Source organism: Elephas maximus, chromosome 21 (genome assembly GCF_024166365.1).
Source record: "Elephas maximus indicus isolate mEleMax1 chromosome 21, mEleMax1 primary haplotype, whole genome shotgun sequence".
Classification (NCBI taxonomy): Eukaryota; Metazoa; Chordata; class Mammalia; order Proboscidea; family Elephantidae; genus Elephas; species Elephas maximus.
The window spans coordinates 19,812,073-19,827,352 of NC_064839.1; the positions used below are offsets into that span (position 1 = coordinate 19,812,073).

The 15,280-nt window shown below is 43.5% G+C and overlaps 1 protein-coding gene across 9 annotated transcripts in view; it reads left to right on the plus strand.

Annotated features, from left to right (window-relative positions):
• Positions 1-15,280, plus strand: part of CHD9 (chromodomain helicase DNA binding protein 9) — a 227,689-nt gene that overhangs the window by 50,155 nt on the left and 162,254 nt on the right. For 4 of the 9 annotated variants that reach the window (XM_049864858.1, XM_049864850.1, XM_049864856.1 and 1 more), the window contains exon 1: positions 11,981-12,248. The exons of 1 other annotated variant lie outside the window; for it this stretch is intronic. The gene's annotated coding sequence lies outside the window, so the exon portion shown is untranslated. Of the gene's footprint in view, positions 1-11,321; positions 11,499-11,980; positions 12,249-12,366; positions 12,488-15,280 lie in introns of those variants that run through there. 4 more of the 9 variants (XM_049864853.1, XM_049864854.1, XM_049864863.1 and 1 more) reach the window with 4 other exon arrangements.

The following is a 15,280-nucleotide window of genomic DNA, read 5'->3' on the forward strand; positions in this document are numbered from 1 at the left end:
CAGGGAAGATGGAATTTGGGCACTTTTTTCTATGCATTATTTTTGTTTGCTTTGTTGCTCAAGTGCATTATTTATCATCACCATCATTATTATTCTTGCCTCTGACGTCTACGGCCAAATAAAGGGATTTGTTGATGGCTTTCTTTTAAGAGGAGCCCTGGTGGCACAGTGGTTGAGATCTCGGCTGCTAACCAGCTACTCCTTGGAAACCCTATGGGGCAGTTCTACTCTGTCCTGTAGGGCTGCTATGAGTCGAAATCAACCAGACGGCAATGGGTTTTCTTTTAAGAAGGGAAAGAAAAGTGTGCTGGAACTTTCCTCTTTAGATTGAGGTTTTCAGGGCAGGTATTAACAGGTGATCCTAAGTTCCTTGGATCCCTTTTCTCTTTCCTGAGAGGCTGATTTTTTATCTAGTTTGTTCCTAGTTCTGCCCCTTTGTAATAATAAGCCAGGTATCTAGAAGCCACGAGAGTGGTCTGAAGAACAGGGGTACCCTAGACCTGGGTGACATAGGAAAGACTTACCTGGAGGATAAGAACTTGGTAGTCGGGTGATGATTCAGTTCTTTGTCACCTAGAGCAGTACTGTTCCACTTTGGCTGCACAGTCAGTCACATGAAGAGCTTTAAAAAATACTGATTCCTGAGATCCACCCCTAGGTCTGAGCAGGGACTGGGCAAAGGTAACGTTTAAGTTTCTCAGGTGATTCTAAAGTGCGGTCAAGTTGTAGACCCTCAGATAGAGGCTTCCAGTGTCTTGTTCAAAATCAGATAGGATAACCCCAAATGACAGCAACTCTTTGCCAGGACGTTACATGTATGTTAGGTGAACAGTTCATTCAGCATAAAACACACATTTATTGAACACCTGTGTTCTAGGTGCTGGGAAAATGCCAAGGAACAAGACCAAGTCTGTTTCTGCCTCAAGATGCTTCCTTTCTAGTGAGTGGAAACAAATACACAAACAGGACTGTCCATAAGTGTTAAGAAAGAAACACACTGGCTGATTAGGGGTCAAGAAAGGCCTTTCTGAGGAGCCATTCACTTATTCGTTGTTATTATTTGTATATATAAAAATATACACAACAAAACATACACCACTTTAGCAGTTTCTCCATGTATAATGCAGTGACAAGTTGTGCCACCTTTCTCGGTAACTTTTTCTAAAGTATTTCACCATCATTAATAAAAACTCACTGCTTCGTAAGCTTCTCATCTATCTTTTCGAGTTGCTCTTGTCAATCAGAACACAAATAGATAATTCTTTTAAAAAGTATAATATGCAAACTTTCTTTTCTAATTAGGCTTAACTATTATTTGGTTCAAAGATGACTTCAGGGGATAGTTTCCATGTGAAGTTTAATGATTTCCTCAGGGTAATAGTTTCAGGTGGTCATTGGCCTCAATGGCTCCAGAAAGTTCTGTGGAGCCACTTTTGCAAGCCGTGAAGGAAGAGAAGGAGCAGCTGTACCAAGAGCCAATGATAAGGCAGAGGGAATAGCAAGTGAAAAGGCCCTGAGACAAGAAGGGTGGTGTTTTGGGGGAACAGAAAAGACTCCAGTCATTTTCAATTACCTAGAAAGAGGAGTGGCAGACAGTGAGCACACATCAGCCTGACATTTCTTATAATTTACACTCAGCAAAGAAACACAAAGAGAAGCATCCTCAAGGGTACTATGTGCTAAGACAAATAGGAGTCCGTGTCATTAGCCAAATATTGCTAAGAATGGTATAACAATGAGGAAAAACAGTTAAGTAACCTTAGTGATACTGAGATAAATAATAAAGAGGAAAAAATTCTATCAATTGCATGTTGATATCCAGAGGATTTAGCCTAATTCTTTAGTCTTTCATCCTGTGGCTAACCATCACTCGGTCGACATCCAACCATTTCAGGAGGTAGCATATGATCAAGAACCGGTGGTACTGAAGGAAGAAGTCTAAGCTGCACTGAAGGCATTGGGAAAAAAACAAGTCTCCAGGAACTGACAGAATACCAATTGAAATGTATCAACAAACGGATGCAGTGCTGGAGGTGCTCACTCCTCTATGCCAAGAAATGTGGAAGACAGCTTCCTGGCCAACTGACTGGAAGAGATCCATATTTATGCCTGTTACCAAGAAAGGTGATCCAACCAAATGTGGAAATTATCAAACAATATCATTAAAATCACACGCAAGTAAAACTTTGCTGAAGATAATTCAAAAACAGTTGCAACAGTACATTGACAGGGAACTGCCAAAAATTCAACCTGGATTTAGAAGAGGATGTGGAAGAAGGGATATCATTGCTGAAAGCAAAGAATACCAGAAAGATGTTTACTTGTGTTTTATTGATTATGCAAAGGCATTCAACTGTATGGATCATAACAAATTATGGATGACATTGCAAAGAATGGAAATTCCAGAACTCTTAATCGTGCTCATGAGGGACCTGTACATAGACCAAGAGGCAGTCATTCTAACAGAACAAGGGGATAGTGCATGGTTTAAAATCAGAAAAGGTGTGCATCAGGATTGTATCCTTTCACGATACTTATTCAATCTAGACGTTGAGTGCATAATCCAAGAAGCCAGTCTATATGAAAAAGAAGTGGCATCAAGACTGGAGGAAGACTCATTAACAACCCTGCGTTATGCAGATGACACAACCTTGCCTGCTAAAAGCAAAAAGGACATGAAACACTGGTAAAGATCAAAGACCACAGCCTGCAGTATGGATTACACCTCAACATAAAATCCTCGCAACTGGACCAGTAAGCAACATCATGATAAACAGAGAAAAGATTGAAGTTGTAAAGGACTTCATTTTACTTGGATCCACAATCAACGACCACAGGAGCAGCAGTCAAGAAATCAAACAATGTATTATGTTGGGAAAATCTTCTGCAAAAGACCTCTTTAAAGTATTAAAAAGCAAAGATGTCACTTTGAGGACTAAGGTGCGGTTGACTTAAGCCATAGTATTTTCGATTGCCTCATATGCATGTGAAAGCTGGACGATGAATAAGGAAGACCAAAGAAGAATGTATGTCTTTGAATTATGGTGTTGGTGAAGAATATTGGATATACCATGGACTGCCAGAAGAATGAACTAATCTGTCTTGGAAAAATATAGCTAGAATGTTCCTTGGAAGTGAGGATGGCGAGACTTTGTCTTAAATTCTTTGGACACGTTTTCAGGAGGGACTAGTCCCTGGAGAAGGACATCACGCTTGATAAAGTAGAAGGTCAGTTAAAAGAGAAAGACGCTCAACAAGATGGATTTCCACAGTGGGCTATAAAAATGGGCTCAAACATAGCAACAATTTTGAGGATGGCACAGAACTGGGCAGTGTTTCATTCTGTTGTACATAGGGTCACTATGAGCCAGAACCGACTTGATGGCACCTAACAACAACCAACCATCACTTGACTATAGGCTTTATCTGGATTATCAGTGTGACAGAACTGGCCCCATTTTAGAAGATATTCAGTTCTCTGACACACTATTGAGGTCTCTACCTAACCAAACTTTCTGGAAGGTGGAATGTTTGTCAGGTATTATTAATGTTGAAGACATCAAATATGTACCTGTGTAAGGCCTAAATATTTCTTATGAATTTCTTATTTTAAGAAACACAGACCTAGCCCCCTTCATTGTTTCCACACAAGACTTCTACTTAAATTATGTAAGGCTAATGACTGCTTAACATCTACACCCTCTCCTCACTGACATGGTTAGGTTCCAAAGGCCAAGTCTTTATGTGAAATTGGTGCTATTGAAAATGGAGGATGACCATGTTAGATCACAAAATGGTGATGACTACATCATTACACAACTGCCAAATTACATTACATAACTGCCAACCCCACTGAGAATCATAGCCCAGCCAAGCTGACACATAACCTTAACCATCAAAGCCAGTGTTACTGTCGCCTCGCACCTCAGTATTTGTTACTGCCAGACATACATTGTTAATGTGCAAAATAGTTGATTAGTAGGTTTTTCACTATCGTCATAAATGTGAAATGTTGGCTAATGAGATAGTTGATAAGTGAGAAGGTTTATTGGTAAGTAGACAAAAAACTGTACTAAATTATCTTCCGAAAAAATTTCTAAGGTCCCCCTGCTCGTAAATTAAAAAAAAACTTCCCTATTACATAACCTAGAATTAATTTTCATGGCTGGCATGTGGTTACTCATCCTCTATAAAACAAACCATAGAATTCAGTGCAAAGAAAGCAACTCTAGTTAGCGTGCATGCTCACCCAAGAATTCAAATAATCCCTAAATGTTTTTATGATAGTGATGTCTTGATGAAATAGGAGTGCTTCAAAACCTGATCTTAATAAGAAAGGTGGACGTTCTTAAGAAATCCATATGAGGCCAGAAAAAACTCAGCTAGTTATAGAAAGTACAAGACTGTGGTAATTGTCCAAGGAAAAGATTTGTTTCATTCCTAACAGTGATATATGAGCTTTGTAAACTCTTCCCAAGACCTGTGTAGGGGTGCGAAACCGGTTCAGTGGGATCATAGAAAAATGGGAACCAAATTATAGTCATGGCTGTAATAAAATGTATGAGAAAAAAACAAATCAGGAAGTATTCAAAGGAAACCTAGTGCTGTTTCCTTTCTTTTGAAGCTTAAACAAGACAAGATGAATTTAATTTGCACCAGGATGGGCTTTTTCTTGAAATAAGATGCCTATAATGCCTATAAAGCAAACCAGTTGATTAGAAAAATGTATGTTTATAGTTTCTATCAGCCCGTTGGCTAAGTGTCCTATATCATATATGCTTTTCAAAGCCCACCCATTATAATACTTAACATTAGTTAAGTATTACCAAGATTAATAAAATTAATTAATGAGTGGGCATTTATTTACTTCAAAGTCCTTGGGTGGGACAAATGGATAACACACTCAGCTGCCAACTAAGAGGTTGGATGTTCAAGTCTACCCAGCGGCATCTAAGAAGAAAGGCCTTGCAATCTACTTCCAAAAAGTCAACCATTGAAGACCCTATGGTGCGCAGTTCTACTCTGATACACACACAGGGTTGCCATATGAGCCAGAATTGACTTAACAGCAACTGTTTGGGCTTATTTATTTATTCACTTCACAAAATACTTTGCCGGGAGGCCGAAGGACCATGTCTGTCTCGTTCACTCATTTTCCTGGCACCTAGTACCGTGCCTGACACATCACAGACTCTTAAGTCTTTGCCGAATGAATTCGTTTTTTCAAATAGCAGCCACATTTTATGCATCTGATCCCTCCAAACTTGATTTAGATGCAGCTTCTCCAAGAGTGCTTATATTCCCCAGAGTGAAGGAGATGCCCAAAGAGGGAATGAGATGCTCGTGACGTCTTATCAAGAAAAACAACATTTTTTTCCTGAAGACCTTTCAAGATTAGGACAAGCAACCATTTATAAAAGCAGAACAGTGGAATGTTTGAACTGTTAAGTCGGGTTGTGCTTTGAAGTATATTCCTACCCAAAAGCAGGGCATAAACTAGACAAAACTTAGAGGCTGTAAGATCTGCCCCTAATTAAATGGGCCTTAGAGTCTGGAAACCCTGGCAGCCTAGTGGTTAAGAGCTATGACTGCTAACCAAAAGATTGGCAGTTTGAATCCACCAGACGCTCCTTGGAAACCGTATGGGGCGGTTCTACCCTGTCCTGTAGGGTTGCTATGAGTCAGAATAGACTCGAAGGCAATGTTTTTGTTTTTGTTTTTTTTTAATAACAGAAGCTGTCTGAAGAACAGCTGCCTGGCTGTTTGTATCCTTTGGATGTTGTTATTATCAGCAGCCTCTACATTTGAAAACAGTACTGAGCATGTGCTTAAATGATCTTTGAGGTTCTTTAAACTACAGCTGACTGCCTACCTAGTCCTCTTTTCTATTTACCTGAGCAAGACCCTGTTAAGGCTAAAGAGCTTTCTACGGTATCTTTCACTCCTGTTTGAAAAAGAACCTGTGTTCTTCCCTGAGTTAAGGAAATTTCACAGTTCCCAGGGGCTAACGTGAAGTTAGTTTGTACTCACTGCTGAACCAACTGAAGTTCCTTCCATGTTCTTTTTCTAGAGTGGAGAAGTGTCTGAGCTCTTCAAGCTACTATTCATTACTGCAGGAAGATGGAAATCATGTTATATGCTATAATATTTTTATAATATAATAGGCCATAAAACACTCAAATTATGAGTCTACATAAAATGTGTAAAAGATTAAAAAAGCATACATTAACATTTATCTGTACTTATCGTTGATCTGTGAAAGGGTATTTTCTTTAGTGCCTCAACCTGTGAATGAACGGAAATAAAGATGAGTGAGAAGATATTTCATGTATATGTATGTATATACTTCACTACATATATTTGTAGTGATGTATTTGTTCCATATTATACCATGTATTGATTATTATTTATATGGGAATAATGATTGCTCATTCTGTAGGCGACACAGTACCCAGCCTAGTACACATACATGGTATAGCTATTTAAGTGGACGTAATTTAATGGTAAATTATACCAAAGTTACAAAACCAGTGAGCCCAATATGGGAAATGACAGAGCCAATATAACTATCTTTGGATTAAAAAAAAAACAAAACTTGCTGCTTAGTTGATTTTATAAATATAACTGAAATATATCTGTTCTGTTTGTCTTAACATGTGATCATACATATATGTTTGGTTTCCATGTATATAATACTATAAATTGGAAGAGGCTGGGCATCACTTTTTTTCAACAGCTTTATTGAAATATAATTCACATTCCATAAAAATTCACCACTTTTATGTACGTACAAAATTCGTTTTGTACAAATGTGCAAAAAGTGTACATTTCTGTGGTTTTCAGTGTATTCAGAGTTATGCAACCATCACCACAGCCACAGTCTAATTTTAATACATTTCATCACCCCAGAAAGAAACCCCGTACCCATTCTTCACCACCACCACCACTCCAGCTCTAGGCAACCACTAATCTACTTTGTCCTGATAGGTGTGCCTGTTCTGGTTATTTCCTAGAAATGTTGTTGTTGTTAGGTACCATCAAGTTGGTTCTGACTCATAGCGACCCTATGGACAACAGAACAAAACATTGCCCGGTCCTGTGCCATCCACACAATAGTTGCTATGCTTGGTACCCATTGTTGCAGCCACTGTGTCAATCCATCTCGTTGAGGGTCTTCCTCTTTTTCGCTAACCCTCTTCTTCACTAAACATGATGTCCTTCTCCAGGGACTGACCCCTCCTGACAACACGTCCAAAGTATGTGAGACATGGTCTCGCCATTCTTGCTTCCAAGGAGCATTCTGGTTGTACTTCTTCCAAGACAGCTTTGTTCATTCTTTGGCAGTCCATGATATGTTCAATATTCTTCACTAACGCCACAATTCAAAGGTATCAATTCTTCTTGGGTCTTTCTTATTCATTGTCCAGCTTTCACATGCCTCAGGAAATTGAAAACACCATGGCTTGGGTCAGGCACACCTTAGTCCTCAAGGTGACATCTTTGCTTTTTAACACTTTAAAGAGATCTCTTGCAGCTGTTTTGCCCAATGCAATGTCTTTTGATTTCTTGACTGCTGCTTCCATGGGTGTTGATTGTGGATCCAAGTAAAATGAAAGAAGTCATGTAATTGTGGCCTTTTGTAACTGGCCTCTTTCATTCAGCATTATGTGTTCAAGGTTCATCTGTGTATCAGCATTTAATCTTTTTGTGGCTGAATAACATTCCATTTTATGGATAGACCACTTTTGTTTACCCATTCATCAGTTGATGGATATTTGGGTTGTTTCTACTTTTTGGGTATTATGAATGATACTGCTATGAACATGCATGTGCAGGTTCTTGCGTGGACATATGTTTTCTTTTCTCTTGGAGTATATACCTAAGAGTAGAATTGCTGGATCATATATTAACTGCATTTAACTTTTTGAACAACTGCCAAACTGTTTTCCAGTACAGCTGCAACATTTTAGTTCCCACCAGTAATGAGGGTCCAATTTCTCCACATCCTTGCCAACAGTTGTTATTGCCCTTTTTTTGATTATAGCCATCCTAGTGTGGTATTGATTGGCATTTTCCTAATGATGAATGATGTTTAGTATCTTTTTATGTCCATCTTGGCCATTTGTATACCTTCTATGGAGAAATGTCTTCAGATACTTTGCCTGTTTTTAAATTGGTTATTTGTATTTTTATTGTTGAGTTGTAAGAATTCTTTGTATATTCTGGATACTAAACCCAAATATATGATTTATGGATATTTTCTCTCCGTGGGTTATTTTTTCATTTCCTTGATGGTGTCCTTTGAAGCACAAAAAGTGTTTTTGTTCAATGAAACCTGGTGTGTCTACTTTTTACTTTGGTTGCTTCTGCAAAAGTTTTTAACTTTAATGAAGTCTAATTTGCCTATTTTTTCTTTTGTTGCTTATGTTTTGTAGTGTCATAACTAACAAACCATTGCCAAATCCAAGGTCATAGATTTCTTATAAGAGTTTTATATTTTTAGCTCTTACATTTAGGTTTATGATCCCTTTTGAGTTTGTCGTGTCTGTGTGTATGTATGATGTGAGGTAGGTGTGCAACTTTATTCTCTTGCATGTGTATAGTCAGTTATCCTCGCACAATTTGTTGAAAAAAATCATTCTTTCCTGACAAATGCTTTGGCACCCTTGTCAAAAATCAGTTGACCATAAATGTGTAAAAGCTTATTTCTGGACTCTTAATTCTATTCTGTTGATCCGTATTATCTATCCTGATGCCAGTAACACACTGTCTTGATTACTGTATCTTTGTAGTAAGTTTTTAAGTTGGGAAGTAGTAGTCCTCCAACTTTGTTCTTTTGCAAGATTGTTTTGACTAGTCTATGAGCATCCCTTTTCCAGGTCTTCCTGGGTCACAGTCTAAATCCTCAGTTTTACAGTTTTAGAATCTTGACTGTATCCGTTTCCCCCAAAGTGAACAGAGACTACGGCATTGACCTATATCCCTCAGACTTGGAAGAAACGCCAAGTTTGATGTGTATGTTGTAAGATATTCCTTTTTAGAGACCTGAACAAAAATGCTTAGGCAGGGAATTCCCCCTTCCAAGGTGCCAAATTAGTTATTAAAAGATTGCTTAATAAACATGGAATTGGAACTAAGGCTGAAGAGAGGGAATATAGCGTAACAGTTAGGAGCTGCTGGTTTTGGGAAGGGCCAGAGAACGCTAGGTGTGAATCCTATTTCAGCCACTCAATGGCTGCGTAACCAAGGCAACGTTTTAGACCCTTTTTATCTATAAAATGGTAATAATAACCCCTTCCTCTTAGGGTGGTTGTGGAGGTAAAATGAAATAACAAATACAAATGGCTAACACAGTACCTGAGACTAGTAAACTTTCGGTAATTGGTACCTATTGGATACTCTGGTAGGATGTTTCATTCAGGCTTAGGAGAGCCGCTCTCTGCCATAGCACATATTTTTTTGGTGACCTGAATCACTGTGTCCACAGATACAAAGCCCTTTTCCTTTGAAAGATGTTGAGTAGGAATGGAGCCATTCTAACTCCAGAATTGGATCAGGGGACCTGAAGAACATGGCCAATACTTGGTCCTGGACATTCTCTATTGCCCGATAGGAATGCTGGGCCAGAGTTACCAGATTTTGATGTTGATTCTCGCTAACTTCAGTTGTGGAGGGTGATATTTACTGATCTTACCCCTAAATTCTGGGACTCACAGCTATCCTCTGCAGTAACTTTTCCAGAGTCTGCATATCCAGAAATCTCAGTGACCCAGAACACCACCAAGATCTAAGAAATAAGTAAAAACCAGTCATTGAACACTCAAAAAATAGATGTCACAACAACATACGTACTCAGCTCACAGGAGAACACCAAGAAACTCTTTACTCTAAAACCTGAGTCTAAACTAATAAAAGTTTATCTGTGTCTTAATTTGTAATAGAATAGAACCATCAAAAAAGTAGGGAAGAAAGGTGTTATATAAAAGAATGGAGAAGCATCTGCCTGGTAGTGTGGAGGGAGACATACAAAACAGACATAAATTAAAAAAAATTAAAAACAGCATTCAGAGGGCATTTAATTCAGATCTATATAGATCTGTATACTTTTGATGCCCCTTATCACCAATAGGAGCCCTGGTGGCACAGTGATTAAGAACTCGGCTGCTAACCAGAAGGTCAGCAGTTTGAATCCACCAGTCCCTCCCTCCTTGGAAACCCTACGGGGCAGTTCTACAGGGTTGCTGTGAGTCGGAATGGACTCTTCAGCAATGGGTTTGGTTCGTTTTGGAATCGCCAATAAATGTCTAATTTTCAGAGGGCTGTGTTCAAGAAAACATGAGTTTTCCATCTTATATGCTGAGGGTTGAAAAGTTCTGTAATTTAGCTAAAATTCTTATTTATATGGGGATATCTTATTTTCCTATGATGCCAGATAAAATGAGATGTCATGGCCTTAAATTCAACTCAACAGGTTGAATTTGCAAACTAAAACAGTATTCAAGTAAATAGTGTAGGGAGCTCAAAGATTTAACTATTTCTGTGCATTCTTATCCTGGACTGTGGTTGTTATTAAGTATCCTTGAGGAGAATCAAGCAGTAATTCTAACTTCTTTTTCTGTGGGAGTTTTCTTTCAGCCCCTTCAGTGTCTCAGCTAAAGAGAGCTGTGTCGAGCTACTCCGGAGGGCCTTCATAGGGAATATAAAGAAGGAAATCAGTTGGCAGCTGGCACTAGGTATACCGCCATTCCAGTGTCAGGCAAAAAACGGGAAGACTGGCTCTGTACTCTTTGGGGGAAACAAAAATTTGAGAGATATCTGACCGCTGTAAGTTGAATACCAAATATCATTCACACTGGATTCGATAAGGTCAGAGTTCTGAACATGTACAAGGTAGGCTGATTGAAATGCATATATTCCGTTATTTTGTCTATCTCACATTTTAATACGGATTTTTCATTATTTAATTAGGTATAAAGCCAGCTCAGGGCCTGAGAGACCCATAGAAGTTTAGGACTGGAAAGCTCTTAGAAAACGTGCTCAGCCACTTCATTTTACAGAAGGGATAAGGAAACCCAGGGATACAGAATGATTTACTGTAGGTCATTCGGTTAATTAGTGACAGAATGAGAGGGACCCAGGTGTCCCGACGCCTTCGCAGGCCAGTGGTTTTCCCATGCACCCCCTCTCAGGCCAGTGTCGCCCTCTCCCCCTTTCCGTTTGTAATTGCCCTCCCTGCCTAAGTGTGCAGTGATTTAGATCGTGGGCTGAAGGTCGGGAAGACTAGGTCTCAGCCTCGGCTCTCCCCCTCCCGCTGGAGGTGCGCGCCCGCTCCGGATCCGGATCGGGCCCGGTCTCCGCAGCCTGCGCCTCCGCCACAGCAGGTCCTCAGCGCGCTCAGCACCTGGCCTGAGTCGCTGCATCGTCGCGCCCGGGCTCTCCTGGCTCCCGGCTCTCCCGCACAGGCGCGTGTCGCTCGGGTCTCCGTGCGGAAGGAGAACGTAGGTCCGAACCCACGGTCGTTTGAGGAGGGAGGCTCTAGAAGCCGTGGTCGCCCCTCAGCGGACCCGGAGATGCCCCGTGTGTGAGTGACCTCGGCGCCGACCCCGCCGCTGGTCAGCCGGCGGCCGGGCGTGCCTGCCGGGCGTGCCTGCGGGGCCTGACGTGGCGGCGGGGCCGCGGGGAGGGCGGAGGGGAGAGGCCGCCGGAGGGCGCGGTCTGACGTGGCGGCCGCCGCGGCGCGGCCAGGGGAGCCCGGGACACTGCACTGCCTCGCGCTCCGGCCAGAGGGCGCCCGGTCCCAGCCCTTCCCCGCCCCGAGGCCGCCCCGGGCTCCAGAAGTAACCGCACCAGCGATTGGGTCGCAGCGCGGCGGGGCCATGTTGGAGCAGGGTGGTGGCCCCGCCCTCCTCCGCTCTCCGCCCTGGGTCGGGCCGGGCCGGGAGGGAAGGGGAGCGGCGTGGGGGATCCTCCCTCTCCGGTGGCCCGACGCGACAGGAGCGGCGGCGGGAGCTGCAGCGGCCACAGCCGCCCCTCCGCTCCCGGGCCAATCAGCGGCGCGGGCACAAATATGCAAATGTCACGCCGGTGCTGCCGGAGTGCCGCTCGCAGGGGCTGGTGGGGTCGCGCTGGGGGAGTGAACTGGGCCAATCAGGCGGGTGCGTGGCGGCGCGGGGGAGGCGGTGCCCCTGCACTCCTCCCTCCTCTCCGTCCCGACCCCGCGCTGACAGGGGGGCCTGGCCGCGCCGCCGGTAAGTGCTGCCGCCGCCCGCCGCTGCCACCCGCCGCCCCAGGCGTGGGGAGGAAGCCCGGGGGCGCCGCGGGGCAGCGGCCGCTGCTCAACTGGTGGGGAGGGGCGGGGCGGGTCTGTCAGCCGGGTGGTCGCCTCAGGCCGCCCCCACCCGGCCAGCCGCGCGTGTCAGTCTCGGTCGAGGCGGGGGGCGGCGGGGGCGCCTCAGTCATGGCGAAGCCCGAGAGCCAGCGAGCGGCGGTGAGTACGTGCCGCCGCCGCCGCCGCCGCTCGGTGGGAGGGAGGGGGTCGGGGCCAGCCGGGCCGCGCGGCCGCCTGAGGTGAGGGGCTCGGGGACGGCGGGCGCGCGGGGAGGCCGGAGAGGGGGCGCCGCCCGCACGTGCGGCCCAGCCAGCTCTTGGCCCGCCCCGCGCCTGTCATGGCTGCGGGCCGCTGCCCCCGCCCCCTATCCCGCAGACCCCGGGTCGGGACCCGGGCGCCGCGCCTGTTGCGTCGGAGGGGGCGAGGGCAGGGTGGGCAGGCCGTGGGTGAGGCGGTCCGAGGGGCCGTGGGCTGCGCCCCTTTCCCCGCCCCGCGTCAGCGCGGGGCCTCCCCTCTGCTCGGCCGCCTCCGGGGTCGGGCTTCCCTCCATCCTGCAGCGTGTCCCCCGGCCGCCCCCGGCGTTCTCGCCTCCGTGACTCATGACAGGGCGTCCCGCGCGAGCGCCTGGTGCCCCCGAGCCCGGGACTCCGCCGGCGCTTTCCCAGGCCCTGCCTCTGGGGTTTCGACCGCGCTGTCTGCCCCGTGATCCCCCGCCCCCAGGGCCTCCCAGTCTGCAGCGGGCCCGGACCCCCCAGCCCCCGTCCGTGTCCGGCTGCCTCTGGGTGTGGGACGCAATGGGTGGTTCCGGGGCTCTCTCCGCCGACATCCATCCCAAAGCCAAGCAGGGCCCAGAAAGCTAGTGTCTCACTGGCCTGTCGTAGCCGGCAGTTCTGGGTGGTTTCTGTTGGTGGTGTTTTGGCGGGGGAGGGGAAGGGGGGAGGGTGGTTGTTTTGCCTTTTTTTTTTTTTTTTTAAATAAAACTTTCAGAACAAAGTAGGCAAGGATTTTTTTTTCTAAATTGTGATATTAAACAATGCTACACAGTTAGCTTTCCTGAAAGCCTGGGGATTTGACACTGTTATGAGTTCTATCCATTTATGTGAAATACTTATGCCTCAAAATTCTCCCTATGAAATAAAGTTTTATCTTTATTAATAAAACCACTATCACAATTTAGTTTCTCAGTTTTGCATGCTGCTTTCCACCTTTCCTTTTTTCCGATTCTAAACTCTGTAGTTACACTGAATGAACCATGATCTTTAACAGAAGAGGGGTTATCTTGTGTAATGTTGCCCTCTATATAACTCTGTATATAATCGTACAGGTACTTTTAAAAGAATCGTTGAATCTACACACACTTGCATGTACACAGAAGATGAATTTACTGGGTGATTCCACATTTTTTTTTACTTTTCCTATGCCAAAGTTGATTATGGTGTTTCTTCCCTTTTGTGGTATTTACAGAAATTCATTTTAAATGCAACTCCTTGCCAACAGCAGGCAGCACAGAACCTTACGTATGATAGAAATGTATTTGATAAATACTTGTTAAATGAAAAACATCTATTGCTCCAAGCAAGTTAACCCTGTAACATGTTCTCTTTCAAGATTTTTCTATTTCTGCTTCTGTTTAACAATTTGCATTAAGTACTGTGTACTACAAAGTATTGACAGGTTTCAATCCTCAGAGAGTTTCCTGTAAACTATAAACCGTATAATAGAGACATGAAGATGCACTGGAAAGAAAAGTAGTTGATTTCCAGATTTGGTTAAGGTATCTTGTCATCCCTGAACGTTTCAAGGAAAAAGCAGATATTGTAGAGTGGAAAAAATAAACTAAAAACAAAAGCCTTGTGATTGATTGATCAACAGGAGAAGGCGATGTCCGAAGGGCATAGGAAATAGCCTTAGAGATGAACACTGCTGGTGTATAACTACCATCTTCTGACTTGTTAAGAATTAGTAGTTAAGAGAGAGGAAAAATAGAATACCCTGAGGCGGTGGTGGAGGCTCCTTGAGAAGTCTTCTAGAATGGAAGGGCTGTGTAGGCTGCAGAGAATCAGGACTTTGTCCCTTAACCACCTGTGTAACTATCGCCAAGTTTCTTAACCTCTGTGAGCCTTAGTTTTCTACTTTGAAAGTTTCATGCAGATTTATAATTTTGTGATTCTAAGTGACCCATGAGAAGGTATTTATACTGTGAAATACAAAAATTATATTTGTTTTTTGAGTGTAAGGAAGCAGAAACTTTAGGACAAATAGTGAAATAGTTGGCCTTATGTGAAAGGAGCATTTTTAGAAGTAGAACCTCAAGCGGGCAGGTGTGAATCAACAGTAAGAATGCAGTGCTGTAAATGGAAGAAGCCCATGACAAGACAAGATTAATGAAATCATAGAATTTTAACTTGAAAGTATTGTTAGGAACTATTCAAACCTTTGTCTAATGCAACTGAGTACACTGAAGAACGCCTGTGAAGAAAATGGTCTCTTGTCATTGTAGTCCTCAGGGATTTCTCCTTCCCTTGAGATAATAGCATTATTATTTGTCTTCCTTGTTTGACATATGTGCAACTTCCTGATGTTCCCTTTATTGTATTCCATCGCCTTTAAATTTTCAGGAACATTTTTGCTTCTCCATTTAGAAGCAGAGTTGCAAAGCCGATTAAGTGGCAATGGGAGGTACAGAGAAGGGAGAGCTACTTTGAGTTGTAATTTATTGTCTGGACTCCAGTTCATTCACATTCATTCGTTCATTAAACAGGTTTATTAAGTGCATACTATCCATCATCCCTGCCTTCATGGAACCTGCAGTCTGGTACTGGAGACAGATAATGACCAAGTAAATGAACAAATGTAAAATGAAGGAAAAGCACAGAGTGCTACATGAGAAAAATGGGAAGGATTGTAGACTATGTGGTCAGAGAAGACCAATTTCGGGTAGTTGAAACCTAA